Source organism: Ptychodera flava, chromosome 14 (genome assembly GCF_041260155.1).
Source record: "Ptychodera flava strain L36383 chromosome 14, AS_Pfla_20210202, whole genome shotgun sequence".
In the NCBI taxonomy this organism is placed as follows: Eukaryota; Metazoa; Hemichordata; class Enteropneusta; family Ptychoderidae; genus Ptychodera; species Ptychodera flava.
The window spans coordinates 18,663,828-18,675,169 of NC_091941.1; positions in this window are offsets into that span (position 1 = coordinate 18,663,828).

The following is an 11,342-nucleotide window of genomic DNA, read 5'->3' on the forward strand; positions in this document are numbered from 1 at the left end:
TCATGGTAATAAACCAACCAACAACAAACCAAACATTAGCACTGACGTTCAGTGAATTTTATGATTCAAATATATGTATATATAAAAAAAGACTTTCGTAGAGTAGCCAGAGACCGATTTTCAGGAGGTTCTGATCAAAATGATTTGAAAGTTGCAACAGTACATTTTCAGTATGTAGAAACGAAATGTGTGCAGATCTTGAGATTTCGGCAAGTCACATGACAAGTAGACTTCCTGCCAAAAACGAGCCAGAGTTACGAGTCACAACTAGTCCAACAATGCCAAGTATTTTCCTCAATGAGGTAACTTTGTAAACCTTTTCCCGAGTGGATCAAACAAAGACGATATTACAGCAGCTGGGAAGATGCAAGTGACAGTGGAGAGCTAAACTGAAAGTAACATATTCAGAAGATTAAAATGAATTGTCAACCACCCGAATAGTTATGAATCATTTTGTATTTTGAAATCTCACTGAGTCTTGTGAAGTCTCAGTAAGTGCATACTTAACTAGGTCTCGGGACACACGCAAACATGCATTCACAGGAATCAAATCTAGAAACCTATCATGAATATGTCCATCAGGGACTAACCGAGGTGGAAGCCACCGTTAACCTTGAATGTGCATTACGATGGAGAACCAATAATGATGGTGCAAAACCTGACAAGGTAATGTAAACTTTCTGTTTCGCCTGAGACGATTAAAGGTTATACATTTAACACAATCCTTTTATCCGTTCTATTAATTTGACGTAAAGATGACGCAGGTATTTCGTCACAACAGGTCTGAACATATTAAAAGTTAAAAGGTATTGTCATATGTTGCTAACATCGTCAGAAGAAAGCCAATTAAAAGTGCTCGGCTACACATGTTATATTTTGGCCCCCGCCCTTGGCAATAAAGAAACGTCAATTATGAAGACGCCCTTCTCTTTTTTTCTTCAATGAACACGTCACAAGAAGTGAATTCAGACACTTGTGAAGACCATTATCTATAGTGGACCTAGACTGTATATATTTCTGCATTGTTACAATTAAACTTGTGATTACTGTTGTTACAACCATCAGCAAGAAAAATCACAGACTCGGTACCTCTCTTTCACGTACTTTCATACCATGGTTTCTTTCCATTGAGGGGTTTTCTGTAGAATGCATATCAAATGGATATTTTTATAAGCGGAGTAAAAGGTATGGCAAAGTCCCAACAGGGGAGATTACTGGAGGGAGGAGTTCTATTTCCCTGTACGTAGCGCAGTGAAAATATTTAACAAATTTGTTGCCCTTATTTGCATTCTGAAAGACACAACCTCTGAAAAAAGTGTTATTTTGAAAGACATAGGAGACAAGAGCGCTCAGTATTCATAACAAACTACTGTTATTATTTAATGAATCATTGGGCTATCAGGAAAATAGATAAGTCCAATATAAGTAAAATCACTTTGGACAGATCGTCCAAACTCTTTTGCAGTATTGATTTCATCCTAAAGCTCAATTCGATTCTTGCTCATTGTGACGAGCCCGAAAATGTGTTAATAGCTAGTATGAGGTGGAAATAACAAGATTAACCTACCTGTGACTTGGAATCAACTTTTAGTCAGTCAAGCAAATACCAGTAAAAAGCATCGCTATGTATCGAAACGAAGAAAACCAACCTACAAATCCGTTATGCAAGCGATTATTTTTTTCGTCATAAACTTATAGCACTAAAACATTCTGTATCTGGCCATAAGTCTGTCAGGAAACTCTTTTTGATTTTCTTCATTGTATTAGTACATCTTATATTTCAGTTATCAGGACATCGAAATATGAAATAGCTTGTCAGAAGTATATCTGGTATTCACCCTAAAATAAATCAAATATAACGTTAAAGGCTAAGAACAGAGAGGCTGATGTATTCCAGAATCCTATAGGATGTACACGGAGTACAAAAAACGATTCTTAAAAAAACCCAAATTCCTACAAACCCTCTATTTATGACAACCAGATCAGCGTGGATTCTTTATCAAGACTCATAGATGGGTCTCACTCTCTGAAATCATAAAAATAATGTGCAAATACCATGTCAGTATCACTGTTGTTAATCTTATCATAACACTCCCCTATTGTCAGCAAATCTGTAAAATCTTCCAAACAATAGAGCTACAGTCTATGTCTAAATAAATCATTGTCCTAGGTCATTTTTACACTCATGTCTGTATTTTTTTCGCATCATGATGGGGTTCTACTCGAAGTCCTTTTGATTTTAAACTTCGCTGAAAAATATTGGAGTGCAGGACAAAGCTAGCAAATATGACATAGATAATCAAAGTGATAACATAGCCCAACTTCGCCCTTCTTCACCTAATCTGGACGACTGGTACATTGGCAGTCAGTCTTCGGCAATGATGTTTTACGCGGCTTCATTTTAAAACCAGTGCAACGTGGCCACTGCCATGGTGGGTGCCCGCACTTTCCCAAAACTCCTAACCCTACAACACGAGTGTAACTTGGTGCCATGGTGCGTGCCCGCACTTCCCTAAACGCCGAACCCTACAACACGAGTGTAACTTGGTTGAAAATAGTTGGACTTTAATGAGCTCACGTATTTCACAGGAAAGATTGTTTATTTTGCATTTATACAATGTTAAGTCATCCGAAAATGCTCATGCGCTTAAAAATCCTATATGCACATTGATTTTTAGAACTACTGTCCATGCTAGAACCATAGGCCTAGCGAAAATGTACGTCCCAAGGGGGTGGGGGTTTAGGGATGTCTTGGTCTCAGTACAGGTTTCTTGTTGCAATTGTTTGTTTTATGTTAATACGTTGGACTACAATATTGCCAATAAAGATTTACAACCGTAGTTGTCTGGATCTTAGCACTGGGTTTGTAAAGATTCTTTTTTCTTCTCCGCTGTTCATGTATTTATCCTGTGATAATCTTAGGCAAGGTGTTACCACTATGTTGCATCTATCATCTGATGCGTTAGGTTTCCTCATGCGCCAACTCAAGTAAGGGCAAGTTATTGATCTGTGGACGCTGTCACCAGATTATCACCTGATTAACTTTGAGACAATGCCACCAGGCTGCTGACCATCTGTAAATGATTATTCCCCCTTATTATCAGAAATGATAAATTAAAAGTAAGTCGTAAACTTTATCGTATGGGCAAGAATAGCTGGAAATGCAAACGACAGGGTAAAGGAAAGAATTAGCGAAAATATTACCATCTGTTCTAACATAAATGAAATCGATAAAAATTAGATGAAAATCTATTCGCAGCCACTAGGAAGGTATTCAAAACTAATGACTAAATCACAGTAGAATCCTTACAATGATGCTTTTGTTTACTTTGACGATTTACTGGTAGCATACACCTAGATCCCAATATCTATTTATTCATAAGATAACTATTATCAAATTGTAAAGAAATGTTCATGCTTTTCTGAATCAGACCACAGTACGCGTAGATGGAGTAAATATATAGATCAGGCGACACACGAATTCACTTTGCGCTCGAAACTTTATTTTGCCCGGTCAGCCTGATGGCTGCTTGGGGCAACTCTTAGCTCCGAGAGCCTGGAGATATGCTCACTCCAAGGCCCCCAAAGTCTGACTCTCAAATTTACAATACTTTGTTGACAAGAAAACTTGCCAACGCTAGTTTCACAATGATTAATACGTAGTATGCATGAGACGTGTGACAACACCATTGTTTTAAATCCAAGCTGTGAAAATATGAAAAGCGATACTTAACAAGTACAGTTCTGATAAACGTTTGACTACATTGATCTTTCTATTGTCCAGCCTTGCGTGAGACATTCCATGCATAATCATAGGAATTAACGAGACACGCGCTGCCATTGAATTTAAACAAAAGAGACTTGAAAATATAATTTGCCGCCAATTTTGAAGAATTACACCTCGTTCATTGAAATCATTGGCAAGTAATAGGAAAATTAAAGGTGTCTTGCCGCAAGGGACGTGTTACGACTCTACGCAACCACATATTATCGGTAACAGAACATTTAGTCAAGTTTACCCATCGTCGTACACCACGCCCTCTTCGGCGAGTCTTATCACCCAACGCCGAAAGAGCAGGCGAGAGCAGAAAAATGCTCTGGCTTGCGAGAATGGTTTTACCGGGGTACATCACAAGAATTGTATACTAGCAATTACAGACAAAAAGAGCTTCTACAATGTTATAATACACAGCCAAAGAATGACTAATCTGCAGAACAGTTTACCGGATCAATCCATGTTTTGAACATATTAAATTACTATCACCACGTTCTCATTAATTTGTGTTTGCCTCTGCTGTTGTCAAAAGACCCAAGATTTTGTGCTCGAGATCATTTGAGTCAAACTATGACGGAACACCTTAAGTGACATACATAAATAAACAAATAAAACAGTTCCCGACGGACCTACCCTATTTCCTTCCGGCATGTTGACTGAAGAACACATTTTATGGCCTCTTCAGATTGGATGATATAGTTCATAGAATTCCACTAGCTTCCTAAGCAGAATTGATTACGTCATTCGAGTGAACTTCTTCTCACACACATTTGGCCGGTCCCTGATAACTGTTCAAATAGGGTGTTGTTGCAGTTATTCCATGTGACGGCTTCCTTATTCCTTTGCATAGTTTGCACATCCATTGCCATAACCATACCGTAGCTTAACTCAATTGGTTAAACTTTCATTTAAAGTCATCTGAAAAGCTGGTACCTTTTTAGATCGCTAATATTAATTACTTCCAATCATATGTATTTCCATAAAGTATTTCCATAATTAACAAAGGGGATGCGTTTTCTCTCTAGCGAATAGCGCTGGTTTCTTTCGAGAATATATATATCATATTATAGATCATTTCAAAGAAAGAAGTTAATATGCAGCAAAAACCACCCCTAACTCATTTGTCCTACCATTTATTGTATACTAATTCTTCCAACAACTGAAATTGTAGATGGATGTAATGCTCTTGTGCAGAGTACGTCTCAGAAGAAAATACTTTGTTTTATCGTTACAATATGATAAATGCCTGTTAAACTGATTATTTACAGGAAGCGTTTTGTTTAAAGTCAAAACATATTCATTTAGCAATAGCATACACAAGGTTTGACAACGGATCATGAACAAAGTTGTGTGGTCCGACTATTCGCAAGAATATTACCTGCTGCGCTTTCTAATGGACAAAATCGCTTTGCCTGTCCACAAAGTTTTCACGTCTTGTTATTCATAACATTAAGCAATCACACAAGTGATTGTTTAATCTTATTTGACAAATCTCCAACAAGTAGTTGACTATATGGGTACTCTTTCTGTTAAACATTATGTCACAGTTGGCGTTCCACAGGGTTCAATTTGAGGACCTCTTTTATTCATGATTTTATTGACGACATGTCTTTATTCGTTGACTCATCTACTTTGCATATGTATGCAGATGATCAGACACTGTTGGCTAAGGGTAAATGTATTAGAGATGTTAATGATGTCATGAGCAGAGATATTTCTCTAATGTCGAATTGGATAATTGCAAATCATATGCCTATATGCTAAAAAATCTAAGTGTCGTTTGATAACAACCCATCAAAGACGGAGTCGTCTGAATGAAATATATGCCTCATTATCAGTAGAGATAATTTGCACTCCGATCTCACAAGTACAGTCGGATGGAATCTAAGGGATAATACCTGATTAAACGTTATCATGGAATGTTCATATAGATAATTTATGTAAGAAACTAAGTCAACGCATTGGTTAACTTCGGAGATCGCGTTCCTATATCCCTTCTGATCGTCGTATTGTCTTTTATTACGGTCTTATTAGAGTGCTTTAGGTTATTGTTGTACTGTTTGGAGTAATACAATGATTAGGAATCTTGATAAAGTTTACACTCTTAAAAAAAGAGCGTCATGTACGCTTCTTTCACTAGGAATTGAATTGCTTTCAGATGCTTTATTTTCTATGTTTGATGTTATGTCAATTAGACAGAGAATTTTTTTTATTTCATGGCAATCTTAAGTTTCAAATGTATAAATGGTTCTGGACCACAGTATTCATCTCATTTATTCACTCCACAAGGTACTGTTCATGTTTACTATGCACGCTCTACTTCTCATCAGGATTATTATATACATAGATGTGTTTTAAATGTATGACAACGTGGTTTTCATGTTCCGTGCCACTATACTAGAGTGTGGAATTCATTACCGACTGAAATCAGGCATTTATCAAGTTTGGGTATATTTAAATCTAAATTGAAAGAATATGTTAAAAACGACATGCCTTTGTGATTTACTTTTTCGTATTTCATTTTTCTTTTCTTTTCTATGTGTATTTATGAGCCCCGATGAAAATTACTTTACCGGTGATTCGGTAACTCTATAAAAGTGTAAATAGAACAAGGCAAGAGTTAGGACACGATTGTCAATGATTGTGTTGTCTTTCAGATCGCAAGACAACCGCAATACGACCAATCTTGAGAATGGCATCCCATATAACACCGTTTGGTGCCACTGATTATATCGTCTTCACCGCTATGTTGGCAGTATCGGCCTTCACTGGAGTGTACCATGCGTGTGTCAAGGGAGGACAACGGACGACGTCTCGGTATGGAACCTGCATTCGTTCAGAATACATTGACACAAATATACAAACATGACTGTCCGAAGAATGTAAAATTCGTGATTTAAATAGCGCGTATTTTGTACAATGTTGCCGTCATCAGGTCTCAGGGGGTGTGCTGTTATTACGGCCGGGGATGGGCCTGCAAAATCCGGGGGTCACCTTAAATGTGGAAACCGCAAAGGGGGTTCTACTAGTATGTATTTTTCAAATAGCACAGAGGGGTCACTTGATTTTCATATAAGTATCCATCCCGTCAAAAAGCAGTTTCAGTGTTTAAAATATTCTAGGAAATAAAAATAATTCGCTGCATGATTTCATTCACTGAAGTCATTTAACCGTAAAACTGAATACAATTATAATTATTTGTCACACGAATATGTTGCCTTGGCAACTCTATACAGGCTTGTCCTCTTGTAAATCGAGCTCGTTGAGGGCAATGAACAATTCCTATTACTTCAATATTAGAATGTAGCTAGTTTTGTTAGGAAAAATTTTTAATAGTTTACCTGTAGACTATCACAAGAAGTGAAATAATACCTCCAAGGTGAAATTCCAATATCATTATTGTCGCCCACATCTGACCTTTCAAACATCCTATTTGAATAAAGTATATTTGTATCCATTGTCAAACACTTATAAAAGCACAGATTTAGTTAGTTTAGTATTATAAAACAATATTCATAGTTTTCTCATAGACTATTATTTGCCCAATAGATGCCCATTATTATGATTTGATTTTATAGATTAAAGCATTTTGCCTTCTAATAATTGTTCAGAAAATGGTGACCCTCCCCAACAGGTATGCTTGAAATTTCATTATACCCTCTAAAATGATTGCGCCAAAAACATTGCGACCCACTTGTAATTTCTGTCCAATCCCTTTGAGGAAGGATTCAAAAATTATAGCAAGTCAGAGGGGGATTTGAATGCATTGTGAGTTTGTTAGGGAGTGCGTTGAAAAATTCCGAGAACTTCTTTTTTAATTTTACCGCCCCCTCTCCAGAGGTGTTAGAGAATTCAGCTTTACTCAAGCTATGTTGGGGAGAGGGGGGTCATGAAATTTTGTCATATTTAGAGGGGGTTATTAACTTTTTGGTGCAATTGGTAGGGGGTTCACTAATTTTGACTGATACACAGCAAGATTTTGCCGGCCCACCCCCAGTCACAATAACTGAACGCTCCCTAAGGAAACATTAATCGATAATTCGATGAGTTTGAATTTCTGGATTGCTTTAAGATGATTCGCTAGAGGAGTTTCTAGATTTTAAATATAGACAGTAAATCATAGTTATTCGCGTTCAGACCACACTCAGTCTCGGTATGATCAATATGGCTGGCTTGTAACAAAATGTGCAGGATATTTTAACTGCTATTATGTCGCGTCACAACAGTACGTTTCTGTTTCAAATCTAATAATATATATATTTCCTACATACATGCATTCATGTTGTGCACGAGGTATCGGTGAACATTGTTTTAGTGGGACAACATGCGCATGAGGATGACGCATGATCAATGGAGTTTATTTATTGGCATAAAATTGTATACCATACACAGTAACCTGTTCTGTAGGGTGAGCCTTCATGGCAACCAACTTTCCTTGAGATATCCTATAGAAAGAATGAAAATCTCGGTTAGCATTGTTAACGATGGATTATGAAATCCCAACGATTTTAAACACAGTTTAATTTATTCTGTCATAGATTTCTGTTCGCGGACAAGAGCATGGGGGCATTACCGGTGACCGCATCATTCACTGTGTCCTTTTTGTCAGCAGTCTCTGTGCTCGGACACCCGGCTGAGGTTTATGTACACGGCATCACACACATTCTCCACGCGGTAGCATTCCTTTGGACCTTTATCGTTCTCGCTGTTGTCTACGTCCCTGTGTTCTATGAGTTGGAACTAACCACTCCATATGAGGTACGATAAAAACGAACGCTCTCTCTTCCTAAATGGGAAGTTCTATTCCCGTGTGTTATATTTAGGTTTCCGAGAATCTTGAAGTTCCCGTACTTCTCATTTTGACTATATGTGGCGTTACCCAGTTAAGATTACCTCAAGATCAAGTCACGTGGGCAAGTGAGTCCCATTCAGGACCCTTTTGCTCACCGCGATCCCTACCATTATTTAACGTAACGAATCTCGTCCCTTGTTCTTGCAGAATATTGCTAATCTTCCCCTTTACTGTTTCGTTATAAAATTTACCAACTTCAGGACATAAAAAGTTTTTAAGACTTACCGATTTCTAGGTCTCCTCACGAGCAACGTGAATCCGATCCGTTATGCGCTATTCTTAAATAATATAATAAACATGTTTTCGACATTCCACTCAATTGCAACATCATTGAGGATCAACGTGATGTTTGCTTATCATTTCAAATACCAAAAGTGGATAAATACCATGCATCCACTATTATTAAAGTTTCATTAATAGAAAGTATATCCAAATTTCTTAATAAGAATGGCCGACGCTCAGTTCTTGAACAAATATTACTATTAAGCCCGAAATCAAACAAACAATAAGCAAGTATAACTAGTCCTCTTCGGAGCGGCCATGTTTTATCCCCTTATGCACGAGTCTACGTCTGTTTCTCTATGAAATCTAGAATCTATTAGATGGTCGCTCTGAAATTAACTTGGGTATTTTCCTGTGAGACATACAATGACATTTTGTCTGTATATTCTTTTGATTTGCAAACACCATGGTCAATCGATGTCTTTGACACCAGTTGCCTCGAAAATTGAATGCGAATAGGAAATGGTTGATCACATATGGCATGGCTTGCCGCCGAAAACGAATTTTAGTGAGGTCACTAGTCATGTTTACTACTTTATTTTTTCTCATTTTAATATCAGTAAAAATGCGAAATACGGTGTATGAGCTTTATACCTTCCAATAAATTGTTCAACGAACATTGTATGAAATGAAGATATAGGGGCGATACGTAATTTTTTCAATGAATGATCATTTTAGCGAAATGTATTTATGTTTATTACAGTCCGACTTAAACGAATCTGGTGGCGGAAATTTAACAGCAATGTTTGTTTGTCTTTTTTTTCAGTACATAAGTTTGAGATATAACACTCATCTTCGCATATTGGCCTCGGCAATTTTCATCCTACAACAAGCCATGTACATTTCAATTTGTCTACTCGGCCCAGCACTAGTGTTTGAAGCTGGTACGTAAGATTTATTACTTGCATCATACATCAGACGTCCTGCGCCCCTCATGATCCAATGGTAACTTGTGGATGGAGTAGTGGGCATAATTTGACTGAAAGTGACCCGGAACTATTTTCAACGTGACAACTTCGGGGTTTTAAAATTATCAAATTACATGATTTACATAGAAATTCCAGTTTAAAATAATTATGGTAAAAATCGATAGACCGCTAATAGTGATTTCAGATATGACAATGCGCCGTTCGATGATGAAGATATCGAATCGGTCTAGACTATTAACAGATTTTCGTCTGACAAGGAAACAAAGCATATGATTGTCATTAGCAATTCAAATAAACCTAAAACATTGAAGTGAAATTAAGGAAGAGAGGCATGTAATGAAAACATTACAGCCCAAACAAGGGGCGATGTACCCTCGAAAGCAGGAGACTTTTGCCCTCCTTACGTTTGGCATAGGGTCACCTGCTCTCGAAAACATAGTCCCTTGTTTGGGCTATTATTGTAGCGTTCTAACTATTAGACTAAAGAGATTGGCCACTTGACTTACTTTAAAATTAAAATATCGTACTCTGAATCCTGCAGTGACGTAACCATAGTCCCTCTACCGCTTGTATGCAATAGACGCCGGATATGCTATGTGAAAACGGTACAAAAATACTTACGTTGCTGGTAAATGGCGCGCATACGAATACGCATTATCTATCTTCGTCTCTGCACCTATTTTGTTTGTACCGTTATAATCCGTGGCACATTTCAGCCAACCAATAAATCAATTTGCATCTTCACAAGAAGAAAATCTAAATAGGGCTAATTTTTACTTTTCAAATGGTTTCATTATCTGGATTATTAACTTTTAGACCTATGTAACTCTATAGAATTGGAACTAGGGTGTGATTTGTCTCTGCGCGACCAAATACATTGCGGAGGGGTAACGATAATTGCACAAGATAATTTAAAAAATAGCGGGAATAACATCTTCCCACGACCCTCATAGTTATACTGGAAGAGAAGCAAACACTTTTCTTTGGTTTATAGAGTACGTGTACTTCAGGCAATGAATTTAAGTCGGTACGTACGTTCAGCAGCAAGAAATTTCAGAAATGGGAGATAAGGGAAGAAGTCACCGCGAAATAAGTGTTCATCTCCAAAATGTTTTGCCCAGTACGAGTAGTATCTCTGAACGAAACGAAGTGTAAGACGATACTGTCCCCAACGCGATATCAAACGCCTTCAAGGTCAAGATTTTGGTCGGGTTGTAACGGTTGCAAAACTATGTGGGGAACTTGGATCATTATGCAGAGAACATCATTGCGTTCGTTGATCTTGAACCACACTTTACAATGGGATTCCCATCTTCAACTGAAAAAGACGAGCCAGCACGTACAAAGATTGACAGCTGAATAAATTAATCAGATAAAACTAAATGTGGATGCCACACTCTGATTTGGCACATGGTTGTCACAATATTTTCCAACGTACAAGTTTGCGACATTGACAGGAAGCGCGCAAAACTTTAGTAGGTCAGGTCGAACTGATGATATCGGA